The sequence below is a fragment of the Eptesicus fuscus genome, chromosome 1, assembly GCF_027574615.1.
Source record: "Eptesicus fuscus isolate TK198812 chromosome 1, DD_ASM_mEF_20220401, whole genome shotgun sequence".
In the NCBI taxonomy this organism is placed as follows: Eukaryota; Metazoa; Chordata; class Mammalia; order Chiroptera; family Vespertilionidae; genus Eptesicus; species Eptesicus fuscus.
In genome coordinates, this window is record NC_072473.1 from 82,504,504 (window position 1) to 82,526,289 (window position 21,786).

The 21,786-nt window shown below is 37.6% G+C and overlaps 1 protein-coding gene and 1 long non-coding RNA gene across 2 annotated transcripts in view; one reads left to right on the forward strand and one right to left on the reverse strand.

Annotated features, from left to right (window-relative positions):
• TRPC5 (transient receptor potential cation channel subfamily C member 5) overlaps window positions 1–21,786 on the reverse strand; it is a 216,730-nt gene that overhangs the window by 117,951 nt on the left and 76,993 nt on the right. The gene's annotated exons all lie outside the window — the stretch shown is intronic.
• LOC129150919 (uncharacterized) lies at window positions 8,391–20,230 on the forward strand. The gene is made up of 4 exons (XR_008557735.1): window positions 8,391–8,460; window positions 18,739–18,837; window positions 18,973–19,014; window positions 20,199–20,230. It is a non-coding gene; the product is annotated as an uncharacterized LOC129150919 (long non-coding RNA).

Here is a 21,786-nt window from a genome sequence, read left to right on the forward strand (position 1 = left end):
CCCAGGAGGAAGAGGAAGTTACCTACAATGGAAATTCCTACAATTAGAGAGGTAAACCATTGGGTTATAGCACTACCCTTTCTGATAGCCATCTTTTTCTAAAGTCTCTGTGAAGGTTATCCCTTCACTCCCAAGGTGAGTTCCTTCATAAACAATTCACCACTTTCAAGTGTCTGAGAGCAGCCAGAGGATAGCTGTGTTTTGCTAAGGAAGAAAGAGATGAGCTCTCTCTCCTTTAGGAAGAGCACTTGCCTTCTTCATATGGCAGTTTTCACTTTCCATAATCTAAAATTTGAGTTCCCCTTCCCATTATTCAAATGGAATTTATATTTCCTGTCTTTGATATAAACATTATTCAAGCAAATTCTCTTTTTTGCCAGTTTGTGGTGAAAAACTTATGGCTCTTGCAACAGTGTTGATTTGGGAGGAGGGCCACAGATAAGTTTAGAACAAAGAGAGCAAGTGGACTTTCTCTGGAGTTTAGTTTATACATAATGTAACTTCCAGTTGATTCTGTTCCAGAGGAATGTCAAGGCCATAACTGGTTTATACTACCCAGAATGCCCTGGCAATACTTCCTTGCATTAACTGTGACTGTCACTTCTCTGAAGAAATGAGATATTATAAGTGACACACTCAGATTTTCTGACTTCTCAAAGGTATGGTGTTGGTTTTACGTTTTCCTTTCACTTACACCTTACATTATTGCTTAGTGCATTTTAGCTAGTCATAGCAACATTTCTTAGTTATCACATTGTTAGTCATCATGCTCAAATACCTGGGAGCCTTGCTTTAATACTGTTCTTGGGGTTCAGTCTGGAATACTTCCATACTGATGAGATAACTATGTGTGTATGATCTGATTTGTGTTTCAGAATAATAAATGTTGACAGTGGAAGATGAATTGGCAAAGGGGATTAGAATGGGGTTATGAAGGGACTAGAGGCAGGGGAACTGATTAGTAGTTTATTGTAAATTTCCATGTGAGAAGTGATATGAATTAGTGCAGTGGGGGTTGAAAAGAGGTGATGGTGATGGAGCTATTTTGGAGATAAAATTTATAATATTTGGCAACCAATTGCATGAAAGCTAAAGAGGAGTTGAGGCTCTCTTTGCTATTAAGTGATATAGGGGAGTCAGGAGGAGGAGGACATACTGATGAGTTCATTTTAGGCATGGTGACTTACTGTCCTAGTTTGTCTGCTATTAGGAGGATTCCAAGGACAATGAACTTTCAGTGCTAAAACTTTGAAATTCCTGGGCAAACTATGAGTTGGTCACCCTAAGTTTAGGATATGTGGCATTTGAGGTGTCTGAGGGCAGTCTCCAGCAGGTAGCTGGGCAGGTAGGAATGGTGTGTAGAAAGGATATCAGAGTCCAAGGCACAGTTTGAGGACTTGCCTCTATAGAAAAATGATGGGTAAAACCAAAGGAGTGGTATGATAATTAAGGGAGAATGCATAGCATGAAATTATATTTATCTCAGATCCCTTGTGGAATTATGTATTCTTGTGGACATAAACAAATGAATAAAATAATTAATAAAAAGAAAAAGGTGAGTGAGAAACAGGCCTCAGACTATAGTTTGAGGCATACCAGTATAAGATAGCTGTGGAAAGAAACTTGAGGCTGAGCCCCAATAAATCTAAAAGGAACCAGAATAGATGATGATGTCATAAAAGTCAAGGAGGAAGAGAATTTTAAAACGGTGGGGATTTAGGAATATTAATATTATGGACAGATGATTGACTCTGGTTATTAATATGTCATTATTCACCTACATGAGAACATTTTCTGTGGAGTCCTGAAATCAGATTGCTAGATGCTGATAAAATAAAGAACGGAAAGAAGGAAGAAAGGAAGTGTGGGCAGTGAGCATAGATTCATCTTTCTTCCAACTATGAGATGAGAAAGTGTAGTTTTTCCCTTCAGATTACAGTTCAATATCCAACTCTTAAGTTTTTCTGAACGATTGTCATGGCTGCTGTTCTCTTTCTCAAACTTCCTATAGCACCCAGTGGCTATACCATACTATGTAGGAGGAAAAAAGCCCTATGTAATATATTTCTTTATTTTCTAGTAGCTTTTGTGTGCTTGGTTGGTCTCCCTATTAGACTTTAAGCTTCCTTAGGGCAGAGTCCATGGCTTGCATTTCCCCTGGCACCCACAAAAAAGATCTTCAAGTATGTTTGCTAGTTGTTAGGATGGGAAGAATGAACAAATTGTCTGGGTCAGGTTTTCTCAACCTTAAAACTTTTACCTTTTGGGCAGGAAACATCTTTGACTTGGGAGACTGTCCTGTGTATTGTAGGATTTTTAGTAGCATCCCTGGCCTCTATCTATTAATTGGTAGTGGCAACTCCCTCTTCAGCTCCCACAATTGTGACCACTAAAACTGTTTCCAGAAACCTACTGCTTTAGGTGAGCTGGACCTAGCTTGTTTATCCCTTGTCCTTCAGCATATCTGCCATTGTAAAACATTGGTGTCCAGTCCATGGGCTCCAGAAAGAGATGTATAACCTCCCTTGATTACTTGCTGTCATGTTTGAGACCCTTAAACTCATTCCTTTCTCTGTCTCTCCCTGGAGTGAGTGAATGACTCATTACTTGAATTTAAATACAAAATACTAAAATGATGCCAACACACTTCCCTTGTGATCCCGAATATCAAAACAAAGCCAGGGAAATATCTAATTATAGCAGTGGTTTGTAATGTTTCAGGAACTGTAAGGGAAACAGTTGTTAACTTGTTTACAAACTGCAACTAGTAGTTAATAACACTTTTCCTTTTCAAATTACCTTTCAAATATTATATTGTAATTATGACTGTAGCCTCCTCAGAGATTGGTCAGAGGTTGGGGAAAACAAGAAAGAGGGAATCTATATATATAAAAGGGTAATATGCAAAGTGTCCCCTCAGGAGTTCAACAGGGAGTTCGATTGCTCTCTATGATGTGCGCTGACCACTAGGGGGTGATGCGGAACAAAGGAAGGCCCCGGCCAGCAGCCAGAAGGCCCTGATTGGCCCTGATTGCCAGCCAGGCCTAGGGACCCTACCCATGCACAAATTTCGTGCACTGGGCCTCTAGTGTATAAAATAAAGGTACAGAAGGTATCAGTGCACAGGCAGAACAGAGAACCCAGGAGTCCTTGGTTCTCATTTTTTTTTCATGTTAAACCTGAAGTGCAGTCCTGACACTTTTATGTATCATCCAAATGGGGTCTGTGGTTCCAGGAAACATTTCTTTGTTATGGTCATGAATGAATGGGTGTGGGTTAAGTTGGTCATAGGGTGAAAATAAGGAAAAACTTGGATATCTTGTCCTGTTCTATTATCATTTTCCAGGCTTCTGAGGTTCCATGGTATTGCCCTGTGAATCTTCCCACTCCTCTATGGGAAAGTCAAATAAAGCATTTAGTACATTTTTGACAAGTACCTGATAAATATTCTTAACACAACAAGAAGTGATGTGAATAAAAGGAAGAAGGTTGCACAAAGCATAGCTCATTATTCCTGGTTCTTAATGAAGCATGTTAACTTATTGAACTAAGCATTTTCCATGTATTCTCAGATTGTGGCACCACAATAAACCCATAAAGTAGGTATTATTTGTATCCATTCTCCTTTTACAGAGAAGGAAATGTGAGGCTCAGTGAGGTTAAATCATTTGCCAAGGGTATATAGCTACAGGGTGACAAAGCTGTGATCTAGACCCCAATCTGTACAATTCCAAAGTCTGTGCTTCTACCTACCATACTAATATGATACATTCATCTAGTCTACTTTTCCTTTATTTTTTTCAAATCAGTAAGCTATTCCATTTTATTGAAGAACTGAGGACCAGAAAGTATAAACGACTTGCCCAGGATGATGTTGTGGTAGTGGTAGTGATAGTAGGTGAAGGAGCTGAAGGTAAAGCTAGAAAATACATTTTCTTCCTTATATTGTGTGCACTTTTTATACCTACCCCATTCTTTCCAATTCAGAAGAGAAGACATCTCTCATTCTGGGAAATAATTAAAGAATTGGAAAAGACTGTCTGTCATCAATTGTATGATACTGAATTTCTGAACTCACAATGACAAATCAAATGATGGAACCATTTTCTTTCCCAGTCGATGTTGGAGGTCATTAGCTATACTTAGCCTGCCAGCAGGCTTTAAGTGAAGAGTACATTGTGTCCCTGCAGGATCTTCCAGGGCCGTAGTCGGCAAACTGTGGCTCGTGAGCCACATGCGGCTCTTTGGCTCCTTGAGTGTGGCTCTTCCACAAAATACCATGGCCTGGGCAAGTCTATTTTGAAGAAGTGGCGTTAGAAGAAGTTTAAGTTTAAAAAATTTGGCTCTCAAAAGAAATTTCAATCGTTGTACTGTTGATATTTGCCTCTGTTGACTAATGAGTTTGCTGACCACTGTTCCAGGGGATTTGAGGAGACCAAAAAACATACTACACACTTGGACCAGGCAACTAAGCTAGAGAATCTAGCTGCCATAAACACAGAGTTTTCCAGAGCATTATTAAATAGCTTCTGAGTCACTTTGAGGAGGGGGATGGAGGAGAGACTGAAGAACAAACTGGAATCTTCCAAAATTTAACTGAATGATGGTTGGAAGTTCTGAGTAACCTTGGGAATTCTTTGGTCTTAAAGCAGTTTGGTTTCCAATTCTCAGCTGGAATCCCCTTGTATAGTCTGGTGCAATAAACTCCCTCCCATCAATGTATCAAGTTGAATAAATCAGAGGGATGGAGCTAGTCTCTTGCTTCCAAGAAACTAAATTTAATTTTGCTTGTTATAGCCTGGGTATATACATGCAAGAATTAGCTGTTTTATTGACAGGATGTAGACAATTAAGTATTATTCCTTGCAACCCCAGGGATTACTGCAAATCCTCAGAGAATTTTGTTGCATTGGATAGTCACAAATCTTCTGGTATTTTCACCATACCTCTCAATAATTTACTACAAAAAGATCCTCATGAAATATACATTTCAGTTTGTTTTCCCACTAAAATGGTCATAGCCCAGAGGTTTTATAATATTGTAACCATCTCTTTATGCCACGCTCCTGTAGGCCTGTCACTAAATTTTCATTCCTCTCTCCCCATAAAAGCCATAACATTGCCCCACCATCTAGAAACAGGCAGAACTAAGGAGGATGAACTGAGGTGGTGGTTATTATCTTTAGTAAAGAAATGTGAAGATTCTTGAAGTTCTTTACTTTGTTTTCTGAGATTTCTAGGACCAGACATCAGTTCTGTAATGTGGTGGCACTGGAAAGCATGTGGGCTCTGGAGTCAGTCAGTTCTAGATTGGAATCCCCTCTCTACTGCTTAATAGCCAGGTGATCTTCAGCAACTCTCTCTTTCCATATTTATAAAGTGAGGATAATATTCATTTGTTAATGCTGTCTGCTTTTATGACCACATGGACATTTTCCCAGGTTTTTACCCTAATTTCTACAGCTATTTTGAGCTTTGCCCATCATCTTTGACTTTGCTTTGTGATATCCATGAGGTATAGAATGTTTTATGCTAGGTTGCAACTAATGGCTATGCAGACACTTCCTTGGTTTTGTTTGTACAATGAAAACTCTGTGAGGGCAAGGGCTGTGGTTATTTGAGCTTGCCATCATATTCCAGTCCCTAGGACCTAGGACCATTTCTGGCACATAGTAGGTAATTAATAAATTCATCCCATTTGTGGGATGAATGAATGCACAAACTCCTTGGTATCCACATTAGTCTCTTTGACCTTCTGCAGCATATAACCTAATGTAAGGAGTGGTTACATCATACTGGAACAGGCCCTGTTTAGGCACTATCCTATGTGAACAGGACCAGTGAGCAACTTTGTCCTTGATAGTACCTACAAATTTTAGTTGGTTCATTCAGGAGTGATGCTGAATTACCCTGTACTCGAAGGGGATAGTCAAACTGTATAGACTTATTTAAGTTTAACTAAGAACTATTTTTTTTTTTTGCTAAGGAATCCTTAAGTGTTTTTAAAAAATTATCTTAAGTATGTTGTAAGTATTACAGATGTCCCCTTTTTTTCTGCCACTGACCCCCTCCCCCCCACTTCCATCCCCTCCCCAGGCCTTCACCACACTATTGTCTATGTCCATGGGTTATGCATATATGCATAGAAGTTCTTTGGGCAATCTCTTCCCTGCCCCCTTCTCTCTGAAATACATCAGTCTGTTGCATGCTTTAATGTCTCTGGTTCCATTTTGTTCATCAGCTTATTTTGTTCATTAGATACCATATATGAGTGAGATCATGTGATATTTGTCTTTCTCTGACTGGCTTATTTTACTTAACATAATACTCTCTAGGTCCCTCCATGCTGTCTCAAAGGGTAAGAGATCCTTCTTTTTTTTAAAAAAAATATTTTTATTGATTTCAGACAGGAAGGGAGAGAGATAGAAACATCAATGATGAGAGAGAATCATTGATCGACTGCCTCTTGCATGCCTCACACTGGGGATAAAGCCAGCAACCTGGGTATGTGACATGACCAGTAATCAAACCAGGACCTCCTGGTTCATAGGTCAATGCTCAACAACTGAGCCACACCAGCTGGGCAGAGATCCTTTTTTACAGATTCACAGTATTTCATTGTGTAAATATACCACAGCTTTTTATCCATTCATCTACTGATGGGCACTAGGACTGTTTCCAGAGCTTAGCTATTGTAAATAATTAAGATGACGAAAATAATTAGCTGAGCCTAAGTGAACTCTCAATAGAAACTAATCAAATATGTTTTACTAAAAAGTGAACATACAGTCATGTGCCACATAATAAAGTTACCGTCAATGATAGATTGTATATACAACAGTGGTCCCATAGGATTTTTTTTTTTAGGAATCAGAGTTCTTTTTATTTTTTTTTTTATTATTTTGTTAATAAATCTTTATTGTTCAGATTATTATAATTGTTCCTCTTTTCCCCCCCCATAGTTCCCCTCCACCCGGTTCCCACCCTACCCTTTGCCCTTACCCCCCCCCACATTGTCCTCATCCATAGGTATACGATTTTTGTCCAGTCTCTTCCCGCATTCCCCACACCCCTTCTCCCCCAAGAATTGTCAGTCCACTCCCTTTCTATGCCCTTGATTCTATTATATTCACCAGTTTATTCTGTTCATCAGATTTTTTATTCACTTGATTTTTAGATTCACTTTTTGATAGATAGGTATTTGTTGTTCATAATTTTTATCTTTACCTTTTTCTTCTTCTTCCTCTTCTTAAAGAATACCTTTCAGCATTTCATATAATACTGGTTTGGTGGTGATGAACTATAATGAAGCTGAAAAATTTCAATCGCCTAGTGATATCATAGCTATCCTAATTCACATTTTGGGGTGATGCTGTTGTAGACAAACCTGCGTGGTCGGACATATAAAAGTACAGCAATACAATCATGCACAGTATATAACACTTGATAATGACAATAAGTGACTATGTATATATGTATTTATTATATAATTATGTATTTATTATACTTTTAATCATTATTTTAGAATATACACTTTCTACTTATAAAAAAAGTTTGCTATTAAACAGTAGGTTGTGTTATGCTGGCAGCAACCTCATCATATATCTTGTGTTTATGGTGTCTCTTAATTGCATTATTTTCTCTTATGCTTGATTTAATCTCATGGTGTTTTGTACAGTAACATGTTGTACAGGTTTGTAGCCTGGAAGCAATAAGCTATGCCATATAGCCTGGGTGAGTAGTAGGCTATATATACCATCTAGGTTTGTGAAAGTATGCTTTATGATGTTTGCACAATATTGAAATTGCCTAATGATGCATTTCTTAGAATGTATCGCCGTCATTAAGAGGTGCATGACTGTATTGGTTTGGGAATATATATTTTTATACTAATATAGCAGGGTTTTTGGGGCCAATGACCAATCTCTCACTGCTAGGATATTGATGATGCCATTAGATAGGAATTCATGGTTCATGCTCTGTGCTGCATTCATCATCCCATTCTTGAATCATCAACTAAGGACTTCAATATCCTTTAATAGTCTAAGCCAGTATACATCAAACTGGCTGCTTCCTCACATAAGGCCTGATAAAATAAATGTGGAGAGTTCACCAAGTGCTTAGAGTTTGGCCTTGTGAAGGTTATACTCCCTTTGTTGCAATTGTAGTGTGCCAGCTATCTCTTTTCTTAACTGCTGATTGCACATTATGTGCAGAAGCTGTAGATACATCTCCTGTACTTTCTTTTATATCTGTTACAAACTTGTTACAAAATATAGGTGTCCTAGAAGGAGTTGAACAGATCACTTTTTTTTGTTTGACCTAAAACAACATCAATTTATTTCCTCACAGATCTGAAGGTCTTAAGTCCAAAGTCAAGGTGGTGGCAGGTTTGATTCCTTCTGGAGGCTCCGAGGAAGAATCCATTCTATGCTTTTCTCCAGCTTCTGGGGGCTACCGGTAATCCTTGGCATTTTTTGGTTTCTTGTTGCATTGCTCCAGTCTTTTCCTGAGTCTTCATATCACCCTGCCCTCTGTGTATTTTCTTCTCTTCTTTTCTCAATCTTTTCTTTTTTATATTTCAATTACAGTTTACATTCAATATTATTTTGTTTTAGTTTTGAGTGTACAGCATAGTCGTTAGACAATCATATACTTTACAAAGTGGTCCCCCTGATATTTCCAGGACCCAAATGGCAACATACATAGTTATTAAAATATTATTGACTATATTTCCTATGCTGTACTTTACACCCCCCTGACTGTTTTATAACTAGTAATCTGTATTTCTCAATCCCTTCACCTTTTAAACCCAGTCCCTCAAAACCCCTCCTCTCTGACAACCATCAGTCTGTTCTCTGTGTCTATGAATCTTTTTTTTGTGTGTTTTCATTTATATTGTTCTTTAGATTCCAAATAGAAGTGAAATCACATGGTATTTGTCTTTCGTTGACCAACTTATTTCACTTAGTAAAATATGGTGATCACCAGAGTGGAGGGGGGTTAGGAGGAAGTAGAAGAGAGTAAAGGGGTAAATAAATGGTGACGGAAAGATTAAGGTTCTATTTTCTTTGTTCATTTTGTTCCTTAGATTCCACATATAAGTGGAATCATATGGTATTTTACTTTATCTGACTGGATTATTTCACTTAGCATAATAATCTCCAGGTCCATCCATGCTGTTGCAAAAGGTAAGATTTTTCTCTTTTTTACTGCAAGTAGTATTCCATTGTGTAAATGTACCAGTACATTTTTATCTACTAATCTACTCATGGACACTTGAGCTGCTTCTCAGTCTTGGCTGTTGTAAATAACACTGCAATCAACATAGGGGTACATATATTATTTCAAATAAGTGTTTTTGGTTTCTTAGAATATAAAGGTTATTTAGGGTCTAAATATAGTTAAATTCTAGCTAGAATCTGTTTAAGCTCTAGCCAATGCTACACCTAATTAAGTTCTAGTCAGAGTGTAGTTAAGGCCTATCTGGGACCTAAATCTTGAGAAGGCCTGTTTAGAGTCTAGTTTAGGGATTGCTAGGTCTAAACCTATTGAAGACTTAGCTCAGTTAAGGCCTAGCCAGGGCTTATATCTAGGGAAGTACTCCTCAGAATCTAATTAAGGCCTAGTCAGTGACTAAACCTAGTTAAGTCCTAGTCACACATGAGTTAAGGTGAAGCCAAAGCCTAAATCTAATTAAGACCTAGTCATTAAAATTAAGGGGTAGCCATTCCCTAAGACTAGTTAAGATTTAGCCAAGGTAGGACTTTGCCAGCCCAATTAAGACTAGTTAGGGATAAATCTGAGTTAAAGCTTAATCAGCCAGTTAAAATCTAGTCAGTGCTCATTCTAGTTAAAATCTATTTGAATCCCAGTTAAGGTCTAGCCATAGACCAAGCCTATTTAAAACCTAGCCAAAGAATAGTTAAGGTCTATCTAAGGTCTAAGTATAGAGAAGGCCTAATCTGAGTTTAATTAAAGCACTGCCTGGGTCAAAGGCCTTGCCAGAGCCTAAACCTAGTAAATGTTTGATCAGACTCTAGTCTCAGCCTAGCCAGGGACTAAACTTAGTTAATACCTAGTCATTGTGTAGTTAAGGCCATCTCAGTTACAGTCTATTCAGGCCCTTGACTTTTTTAAGGACTAGTCAAGACTTGTTATGGATTACTCAAAATTACCAACTTATTCCATTTTGCCCAAGACTTTCCATATTTAGCACTGAAAATTCTAGAACTTGGAAAGTCCCTTGGTCCCTGGCAAACCAGAGTCTTTAGTCGAGGCCTTTTAAAGAAAACGTTTCTTTGCCTTGGAATTTGTAGTTTAAAAAACACATTTTTAACATTATTATTATTTTTTATTATCATAGCAAGCATTTGAGATAGGTATCATCCTCCTCCTTAATATACAGGTGAATAAACTCATGTTTGGAGAGAGATGCCATACAGTTGGTGTCAGAGGTAGAGTTTAAATCTATGTTTAAATTCAAAAGTCATACTCTTTTTAAAAATCTAAAGTAAAGGGGCACCTCCCCATAATTAAAACTGATGTAAATCATGAAAATAGCAATTGCTTAAGGTATTATCATCATCCTATTTTGAGATCATGAAAGTAAATCACAGTGACCTGCCCAAAGTAAGAAAATCTTTAGACTTGAACCCAGGCTTCTCTACCTTCAAGCCCCATATTTTCCTCCTAAAAATAATTTCTTTCTTCTATCCTTCCCTAGTATCAAAACCTTAAGTACCTGTCTGTATGGCTGAGTTTGTTGATGTCTTCATGTTTCAATAATGTTTGTGTCCATGTATTAACTGAATCCACCAAGCATTTGGTAGATTGTACCTGTGTTACACTTCTGTTTTCAGTCTGAGGTTTATTTATTGAATTGAAGCTTGCTCTTTCATTAGGGGATATTTATTGAGCCTGGAAGCAGAGCTGATTTGGTAGTAGAGTCAAGCCTCAACCACTTGATTTGCTGTGTTCAAAGGATAAAAGCACTGAAGACAAACCTGGTCTACTTAGTGATTCTTGGGAGGGTTATTGGATACATACATCCTTGTTGTATTGACATTCTGAGGACCAGGGAAAGAGATCAGACCATCCTCGCTAATACTGTGGATTCAGCTGCCAGAAGGAACTGAGGACTTGGCTTGCCTTTTCATGGCTGTGCCATTTCTGTCTCATCCTATGAGCTTACCAGGGGTGACAAGTAAAAAACCTGTATGTAAATATAGCTGTATCTTCCACTATGTCATACTGAGGACAAAATAGTTGCCACCCCTGCAGAATGTAGCAGCTTCTGGATTGGATGCCAATGGTAGCAGTATGCCAAGCATGAAGTATCCTGTTCCCCCCTGCCAAGTAAACACCAGCTTCCTCTTCAGTGGTACATTTAAAGGGACAATCTTTGCTCTTCATGTATGGTAGTGGCAGTTGGGGGAGAGCTTTCAACACAGTCCATCATGATTTAGGTGGTGTCACAGTGGAAAAGGCCACTAAAATGCACTTTAGGTAGCAGATGCCTTATTGGACTACAATTTCCCCCTTTGCTCTGTTAAGTTGCTTTTTCAGTTCAGTTTAATATGTAATACAAAAAGAAAGCAGGGCTGGCTAGGAAGAAACAAATGATTTATTCTACTGAGCAGCTGGTATATTCAAATGTTGCTTTCTTTCTTAGAGAGAGCACCATTTGGGATGGCATAATTTTCTCTGACATTCACATGGTGATTCCCCCACACAAACTCAGGTCTTTAGTTGACTTTTTGTGTATATATTTCCATGATCTGGAAAATTCACACATTCAACTTCAAAGCACTGGGTTAATGACATAAGCAGGACATGCTTCTGTTCTAACAACAACAAAAAAAAATCTAGAAGGCCTTTCCTTAAGGACCAGGGCTTTGTAGTAAAGTTGGAGGCTCTGGGATAAGAGCACAGAACTGAGTTCCTGTTCTACCACATACCAGCTACATGACTTTGGGTAGATTGTTTTGCCTCTATGGATGTCAATTTTCTTTTTAAAAAATATATTTTTATTAATTTCAGAGAAGAATGGAGTGGGAGAGAGAGGCAGAAACATCAATGATGAAAGTCATTGATCGGCTGTCTCCTGCATGCCCTACACTGGGGATCGAGCCTACAAACCAGGCATGTGCCCTGACTGAGAATCGAACTGTGACCTCCTGGTTTGTAGCTTGGCACTCAATTACCTAGCCACACCAGGTGGGCTGATGTCAATTTTTTAAAATGCAAAATAGAGATAATAAATTATGTGTTGCCCTACCCTTGTTATATGGTAATTTGGAAGAAATGTAATGCGAAAACACTTAGAAAAAACTATAAAGGACTATAAAAAGTAGAAGAAATTATCAGTCCTATTATTAAATCAACAAACTTTTATAGAGTACCCACTACATACCAGACAGTATTTTTGTACTTCAACAAAATAGAGATCACTACATTCATGGAGCTTACTTCTAGAGAGGGGAGTCATAAAATAAAGAATAATAATAATAAGTACACTTCTGAGTATCTATCAGAAGAAACCTAAAACACTAGCTCAAAGGAATATATGCAGCCTCATGTTCATTGAAATATTATTTATAATAGCTAAAATATGGAAGCAGCCTAAGTTCTCATCAATAAATTAATAGATAAAAAATTTGTGGTACATACAATGGAATATTACTCAGCCATAAAAATAAGTTCTAAGAAAATTTAAATAGGAGAGACTCAGAAGTGCCAGTTTTGGAGGAGGGTGTTCAATTTTTTAAAGGACGGTAAATGTATTTCTCATTGAGAATGTGAAATATAAACAAAGGGTTTGAAGCAGGTGATGATTTAGCCATTAAGATATCTGAGTAAAAACCATTCCAGGCAGAAGGAATAGCCAGTGCAAAGCACCTAAAGAGGTGTGCTTGGTGAGTTTGGGGAAAGAAGCCATTAGAAGAAGAGTGACATGATCTGACTTACATTTTAAAGAAATCAGTCTGACTGTTATGTTGAGAAAATACTGGAGTAAGGCAAGGGGAATCCTTTTAGGAGGCTGTTGAAATAATTAAGTTGAGAGGTGAATGATGGTGGCTCACAATGACAACATGTCATTATGTTTTGGGTATATTTTGAAAGCAGAGGCAACAGAATATTCTGGTGGATTGGCAGTAGACTGTGGGAAGAAGGAGAGTCAAAGGAAAACTCAAATATTTTTTTTAGCCTGAGTAGTTAGAAGGATAGACTTGCCATTTACTTAGATGGAGAAAGTTATAGGTGGAGTAGGTTTTGGAAGGAAGACTACACATCCAGTTTTGGATATACATTTTAGATGTTAAAAATCAATGTAAAGGCAATTGGATACTCATTTATGGGATTCTGGAGAAAGTTCTGAACTACCTAAATCAATTTAAGAGTCATCTTCATATAGGTGTTATTTACAGCCTCTATGAGATCTTCAAGGAAATGACTGTAAATGAATAAGAAGACTTGGGGAGTGATGAATCATGTCAAATGCTGCTTATAGCATAAGTAAGATGAGGACTGGGAACTGACTATTGGATTTAAGAGTGTGGAAGTTACTGGTGACTTTGACAAGGATAGTTAGGTGTAGTTGCCATTGTATTTAATTAAAAGTGTATTTTAGAACAGAATTACTTAACCTGGTAATATCAGTCACAAGAGATGAGAGATATTTTTCTTGTTGAGCAAACCTGCTGTGAGACTCCCCTGCCTCTAGCTAATATTAAAAAAAGGAAACCCTGTAAGGAATCCTATAAGGTCAATTCCATCCAGCTTTTCACTTGAGCAATATGCTGGTCTGGCATTGGGAGGGATCTTGCCAAAGGGCAGGGCTGTAGGGCCTTGGTGTGCTTTTCTGAACAACAAGCAAATACACAATGAAATTTGCTCTTTATCTGTTTCAAATGCTAACCTTTGGCCCCTTTATGAGCCTTGAGAGATAGAGGAATGAAATTTTCAGAGAGAAAGGAAACAAATTCATGCTCAAGGGCAAAACATTTTTCTTTTTAGGAGATTATGAAATATATTTTTCTGCCCTACTTCCTCCAATTTATTCTGATTGTATCTATCTCAAAGGTCAAAAGGGAGAAATTAATAAACAGGATACCATGGACTCTTGTCTTTTATTTTATATTCATAGATAAGCACATCGTCTTAATGGTGATTTTAATGATCATTTAGGATTTTTATATCTTTTCTTTTTTGCTAGAGCTTTTTAACTGCAGGTACACTCTGAGAACAATAGTATGTAGGATGAGAACAATGAAATGATTATCCTCAAGGGGACTTGTGGCCTATGATATACTGGGTAAGCCACCTACCATGGCTATATTGTGTTCTTGTTAACATCTTAACGCTTATCCTTATTTTGCTGGTGATTTGAAGCTTCCCAGAACATCACTAGGCAGATCACAGTGTAAGTGACAGCACAGAGGGCCTGAGAGATGAAAGAATCAGATTCTCACTCTTGCTCTGTTACTAACCAGCTGTGTAATCGAGCTAAGTCATTTATCCTCTTTGGGTCTTCATTTTTTCATTGCAAAATAGGGGTAATCCTTGGTGCACAAGATTGTTATAAGAATTAAATACATTAATGTATGTGAAAGTACTTGAGAATATAATTAACAGAAGACGAAAACTGTAAAACACTGAAATGAGCTACCAAGGGAGATCATGGAATCTTATTCTGAGATCATTAAAAACAGAAGCTTATCCTTTGGTGGATAAGCAATAAGCACATTTGCAGGCATAAGGAAGAAATATAGGACCTCTGATCTTTCAGGTGAAAGCATAGTAGACACAGGGTAATGGCCTTCATTATCTTGCCTCAATGATTTTGCCAATTACTTTCCAAGTACATGTTTCCAAGGCATAGGCAGTTAATGCTTTGAAATATTCATTGCCATAATACCAAGGGGAAGGCTTTCTCCATTCAGCTGGCAGTGTTTTGGAGGAGTAGTCAATGAGCAGTCCAAAGTGTAATCAGCTTTTGCCTGCCAGAGCTCAGAAACAGAGTAAGCAAGTGCTTTGATGGCAAGAGGAAGTTAGGCTAGGAAGATCTGCTAAGCCTCAAGGACTCCTACTTGATTGGTCTCAGGTCTTCTGAAAGGCTTATGAAAGGCTTATGTATGAACAAGAGCCACAAGACAGTCCTGCTCTCTCACATCTTTATCCAAGTTCAAAGTCATATTGGTTATAACTATGAGATGAATTGTATTTCCCATGCTTCCTTCCAGTTTATGTAATGTCTGCAACTATCTCCCCTCCTACCTTCCCAGGATGCACCACACACTGGACCCTAGATATTAGTTAGCATTTATTAAGAGTTTACTACATACCAGGCACCATTCTAAACTTGTTCATGTATTAACTCATGTAATTCTACAATTGTTATCTTCATTTTACAGATAAAGACACTTAGACAAAAATAGTAAGTGGAAAAGCTGAAATTCAAATGTAGATCTGTTTGGCACAGACCCTACCCTTACAACCACTAACATCATTTTACTCTATCTTCCAAATAAAGTATTCAAATAAACAGAAACGATTTTTTGAAGAACGATTTAGGAATAGAAGAATCCCTTTCCCTGTTACCTCCAATTCTGTTTTTATTTCCCTTATTTTAGACCCTGTCCTCTGCACTAGTAATATTTAAAAGCCAAGAATCTTCCTGGAAGTATTACAATTCTTTTCAGGCTCTCTGGGACCTTTGGGCTTCTCACAACAGCCAAGGTTCAGGGACAAATGGGTGCAGGGTTCTACCAAGTCAAGACGGGATGGCTGTCCTCATGTTTGGAGAAACTATGTGGCTGTCTAGAAAAATAACCAAGAGTTATATTTTCAAAACCACTAGGTTGTTTTTCTGAAGGCTAAGCAAGAATCTGTGATTCTCCCTAAAGCAGTAAGAAAATTTGGAGGAGGAGGAAATAAATTCAGTAGAATTTGGTTTAAATTGACCATAAGGACATTTCCTACCCCCTCCCTTTTTTCAGTTTTTGTTTTGAATTTTTCATATATTTTCAAGAAGGGGCTATGTTTAGTTTCTCAGCCACACAACTCCTTTCTTTCTTGATAAATTAAAATGATCATGGGGATTTAAAATGTCAGATTCTATAACAGGAAAATGCTTTATTGCACCAAGATTTTTTTAAGGCAAAGGTTTGTGGCTTTTTAAAAAGGAATTTAAAAGGGTAAATACTGTTGCTTTGTTCATTGTGGCCTACCAGAGAGCTTCTGCTATATCAAAATTATAAATTTTGCCCTTTGGGGACAAGGACCTCTTAATGTTTGCCTCTGAGATGAGGATAGCAATGAGAAGTAATGTCTGTGGATGTTTTTTTAAAAAAATCTATATTAAATGCATGTATCCAAATAGTACTGCAGCACTAGAAAAGGGTGCATTATGAAAAAAAATACTGTTTGTAAGTAGGAAACTGGCACCTATACTCACCAAGGACGCATTTTAATTTCTGCATAATTGCCTCTGTTCCCTTTGGATCTGAACTAATTTACCTTGCCCAATGCAGAAAAGCTTATTGACTGTAAACATAGGCCAAGAGGATTTGGATTCCTTTGCTCTTTTTCCATCCTACTGTTAGACACTTATTGCCAGTTAGCCAGTTATGAGCATCACAAAATAGCAGGGTAAGACTGTCATCAAAGAGAAAAATGATTAGTTGTATTGACAAAAATGTCATAACAGTGAGATTAATAAAAATCTATGGGGTTAAATATTCTAGTTATCAGATGGAGAACATGGCTTCTGCCCCAGATCTTTTTCTGAGCTACATGCAAGATGTGGGTTATTTCATCTTGCCTCAATTTACAACTCTATCTAGCTATAAGGACCTCTTTATTTACTTAGCTCTACCCTAGCGGGAATTAGAGCCACAGGGGCCAAAGGTACAAGTCTGTACCTTCAGACTTCATTCCATTTTCCTGTGATGACTGGGTTACTCACCCTAGAAAGACTCTCATCACTTTCTGACTATTCTTACAGGCTTTATAGGAAAGAGATCCCAAATTAAAAATAAAATAATTTTTATATATACCATTCATATGGTGAAGTATACAAATTATAAGAGTACAGTTGAATGCTTTTTTAAAAACATATGTAATCATATCAAGACATAGAACATTTCCAGCAACCCCCACCTAGAAGTAATCACTGCGTTCACTTCTGTTCTATCTCTTCATTTGCCTGTTCTTAAATCTCACTTATATAAATGAAATTCATATGGTACACACTTTAATGCATCTGTTTTCTGTCAACATTCTTGTACATGTATTTTTGTGGACATTTGTACTCTTTTATTTTGGTTGTATACTTAGGAGTAGAATTGCAGGGTCATGTAATAAAATTATGTTTAGTTTCAGTGCATACTGTGAAACACTTTTCCAAAGTACAGTAGTTATACCAGTTAACACTTTCACCAACCATTTATGAGAGTTTCAGGTGTTCCATGTTCTTCTTGGTGCTTGATATTGTCAGTTTTTTCAATTTTAGCTATTCTGGTTGGGTTTGTCTCACTGTAGTTTTAATTTGCATTTTATTAATAAGAAATAATAATGAAAATCTATTCATATGCTGGTTGGACATTTAAATGTTCTCTTCTGTGAAATGCCATTCAAATTATTTTCTACTTTTAAAAATTGGATAGTCTGTCTTTTTTCTTATTGATTTGAAGGATTTTAAAAACATCTATATATATGCAGAATACAAGTTAGATGTATGTATTTTGAATATTTTCTCCAAGTCTGTGAGACTTTTCTGGCTCCTAAGGCATCTTTTGATAAATGAAAGTTCTTAATTTTAATGAAATCCAATTTATTAACCTTCATAGCTAATGCCTTTTGTATCAAATAAGAAATCTTTGCCTACCGAATGTAATAAAGATATTTGCCTATGGTTTTGTCTAGAAGATTTAATGTTTTACCTTTCATATTTAGATGTAGTATCCATTTCAACTTATTATTATTAGTAGTAGTCATAGTATTACTTTGATATCTGGTGTTAAGTGTCATGGTTCCATTGATTTGTCTTTGCGCCAGTGCCATGCTGTCATAATTACTGTAGTTGTACAGCTATCCTTGATAGATGATAGTATATGTCCTCCAGTTTTGTTCTTCTTCAAGATGTTTTGGCTATACTAACCCCTATATATATAATTTCTTTGTTGATTAAGGTACATTTTATGAGTTTTAGAATCACTTTGTCCCAAGTGCCCTTTGGGGATGGTTTTGAGCTTATTAACTTATTAGCCACCCCAGGTGCTCCCACCTTCAAAATTGAGGTAAGATTTTGAGGCAGAAAGTGGCAGTGCATTTACGTCATTTACCCTCCCACTACCAAGAATCTATCTCTGAAGTACCGCGAGACTGCGATACATTTCACTGAGCCTTTCACTTTTAGGCTCCAGCCTAAAACTCAACTAACTTCAGGTAAGGAAAACCAACCCTGTATTTCAGGCTTCTCAAATTTCCAACCATTATGCTAGTCTCAAATTTTATGAAAATTTCTCCTTTTCCTAAGTAGAGTCACTCAGCCTTGGGTCCAAACCTCATCTTCAACTTGTACCCAGAATTAGCAACGGTCTCATGACTATCAGCTCACTTAGGAAGGGCTTGTAGTTCCCTGAAATATTAGTTCAGCTTGTCCTTGTTTCCAAAGATCGTGGATCACTTTAAGCCTATCAATTCTGCAGTTTATCCTTTTTTATTGTTTTCTAGTTGTGACAGGAACATCCATATTCCATTTGAAAGCGAAAGTCCAGGAAACGTTTAGCAGGCAGCGCCTTGACCCTCTCATCCATCTCGGCTCTATCACAGGTGAGTAGTTTATGAGTGTTTGGGTCAATTCAGTAGGTCAGTGGAGGGGCAGATAAAATGGACGGCAACATTCCTGTAACAAAAGATGTGGATCCCTGAGGGACTGATCAGTCTCTCTCCATCTCTTTGCTTTAGGACTCACTGTTCTAAGAATTTGGAATTCAGCCAGTTTCCAAGGTTGGCAAATTATATTAACATTCTCAGTTCTATTCCTGCTTAGAATGATATGTTGTCTTTGGTGCAAATAAGGCAAATTTTGCTCAAGTAGGCACCTGAATTTATGCCTCTGGCAAAGGACTCTAGGAGTCAGACCTAAGCTGATTTCCAGTTCTGCAACCTTATTTACCATTTGGCTATGGGCAAGTTAATTTCTCTCCTCCTCCATTTTTTTTCCACCTGTACTTTTGTAGCATTATTGTGATGTTTATATGTACTAATATAAGAAAAGTGGGTTTCACAGTGCTTAAAATATAGTAGGCCTTCCATAAACATGAGCATTTATTATAATAATTATTTATGGGCATGTAATTTCACCCGATATATAATTCATGAGGCTGGGGATTATGTTTGGTCACTTTAGGGGGGGGGATAAAATTTACATACAGTGATCTGCACAAATATTAAAAGTACCATTCTATGAGTTTTGACAAATACATACTCCTGTGTAATCCAAAACTCTATCTAAAGCATGATCATTACCATCAACCCAAAACATTCTCTTATGCCTCTTCCCAATCAATTCCCACTTCCCTAGATGTAACCACTATTCGGATTTTTTCTACCATAGATAATTTTGTATTTTATCGAATTGCATATGAATGGAATCATATAATATGTATTCCTCTTTTGTGTCTGATTTATTTCTTTAAGTATAATCTTTTTTTTATCCATCTATGTTGTCCCTATCAGTAGTGGTTTTCTTTATATTGCAGATTAGTATCATGTTGTATGAATATATATGTTTGCATATTAATTCTCCTTTTGATTGACACTTGCACTCTATCCACTTTTTGGGGGGAGGGGTATTATGCATAAGGCTGCTATGACCAATCTCATAAAAGTCTTTTTGTAAACTTTCATTTTTTGGGTAAATACCTTGGAGTGGAATTGCTTGGATTGCATGCTTAATTAAGGTGCTTGCTTAATTAAGAAAAACAACTTCCAAATGTTTTCAAAGAGGTTGAAAACCAGCAATATGTTAGAATTCTGGTTGCTCTACATCTTTGCCAACATTTGATGTTATTACTCTTTAACTATAGCCAGTTTAGTGAGTGTGTTGTGGTATCTTACTGTGATTTTAATTTGCATTTCCATGATGATTAGTGATGCTGACTATGTTTCCACTGGCTTTTTACCTGCAGGCATACCTTGGAGATATTACAGGTTAAGTTACAGACCACTACAATAAAGCAAATATTGCAATAAAGTGAGTCACACAATTTTTTTCAGTGCATAGGAAAGTTATGTTACTCTATACTGTGGCTTATTAAGTGTGTGATAGCATTATGTCTAAAAAACAATATACATACCTTAATTAAAACTGCTTTATTGCTAAAAATGCTAACCATCATCTGAGCATTCAGTGGTTCATAAATTTTTTGCTGGTGGATTGTCATATGTTGATGTTGATGGCTGCTGACTGATCAGGATGGTGATTGCTAAAGGTTGGGGTGGCTATGGCAATTTCTTAAAATAAGACAACAATGATGTTTGCCTCATTGTGTTACTCTCCCTTTCCTGGTTTCTCAAATTTATTGATCACAGATCACCATAATAAATATAATAATAATGAAAAAGTTTGAAATATGACACAGAGATACAAAGTGAGCAAATGCTGTGGGAAAATGGCATATATATATCCTATTTAACAAAGAGGGAATATGCTAATTGACCCTCATGCCATTGCAAAGATGGCAGCATCCACAGCCAATAAGGAGAGAATATGCTAATTGACTGCCACGCCCTCAAAGATGGCAGCGGCCACAGCCATAAGATGGCAGCGCCCAGTCCCCTCAGCCCCGCAGGGATGCCTGCCTCCAGAGTCCCTCAGTCCCTTCAGCCCCCTAGCCACCCAGGGCTGGCCTGAGGTACAGTCAAACCTCGGATGGCAACTGCCCAGCCGCCCAGGGCCTCCTGAGGCTCAAGTAACCAGGGCCAGCTGAGGCTTGTGCTGCCAGCAGTGGCAGCAGCAGAGGTGTGATGGGGCATTGCCTTCCCCTGATCTCTGGGTTGCCTCCTGCCCCTGAGGGCTCCCGGACTGTGAGAGATGGCAGGCTGGGCTGAGGGAACCCCCACTCCAGTGCATGAATTTTCATGTATAGGTCCTCTAGTGTGTGTGTGTGTGTGTGTGTGTGTGTGTGTGTGTGTGTGTGTATTGCTCAATCCAGGATTCCCACAATCTTTCAATTTGAAAAAAACCCCATACTATCTGTGAAGCACAATAAAGTGAAACACAGTAAAACAAGGTATACATGTATTTGCTTTTTTTTCTTTGTGAAATGTTTGTTCAAGTCATTTGGCCATCTTCAAAACTGGCTTGTTTGTTTTTACTTTTGAGTTGTACAAACTCTTTATACATTCTGGCCACAACTTCTTTATCACATATCTGTTTTGTGAATGTTTTCTCTCAGTCTGTGGATTACCTGCTCATTTTACTGCGTGTTTTGAGGAATTGGTTTATTTTATACCTCCTGCTATCCTCATGCATGGTTCAAACTTGATACTATTTATTGAATAAAATAACTAAAAGTTGTTCCTCCCTCCTTTACTTCCTTCCTTTATTTAGCAACACTTACTGATTACCTACTATGTGGCAGCTTCTCTTCTTTTTTTTTTTAATTTTTTTAAAATATTTTTATTGATTTTTTTTTTTTTACAGAGAGGAAGGGAGAGGGATAGAGAGCTAGAAACATCGATGAGAGAGAAACATCGACCAGCTGCCTCCTGCAC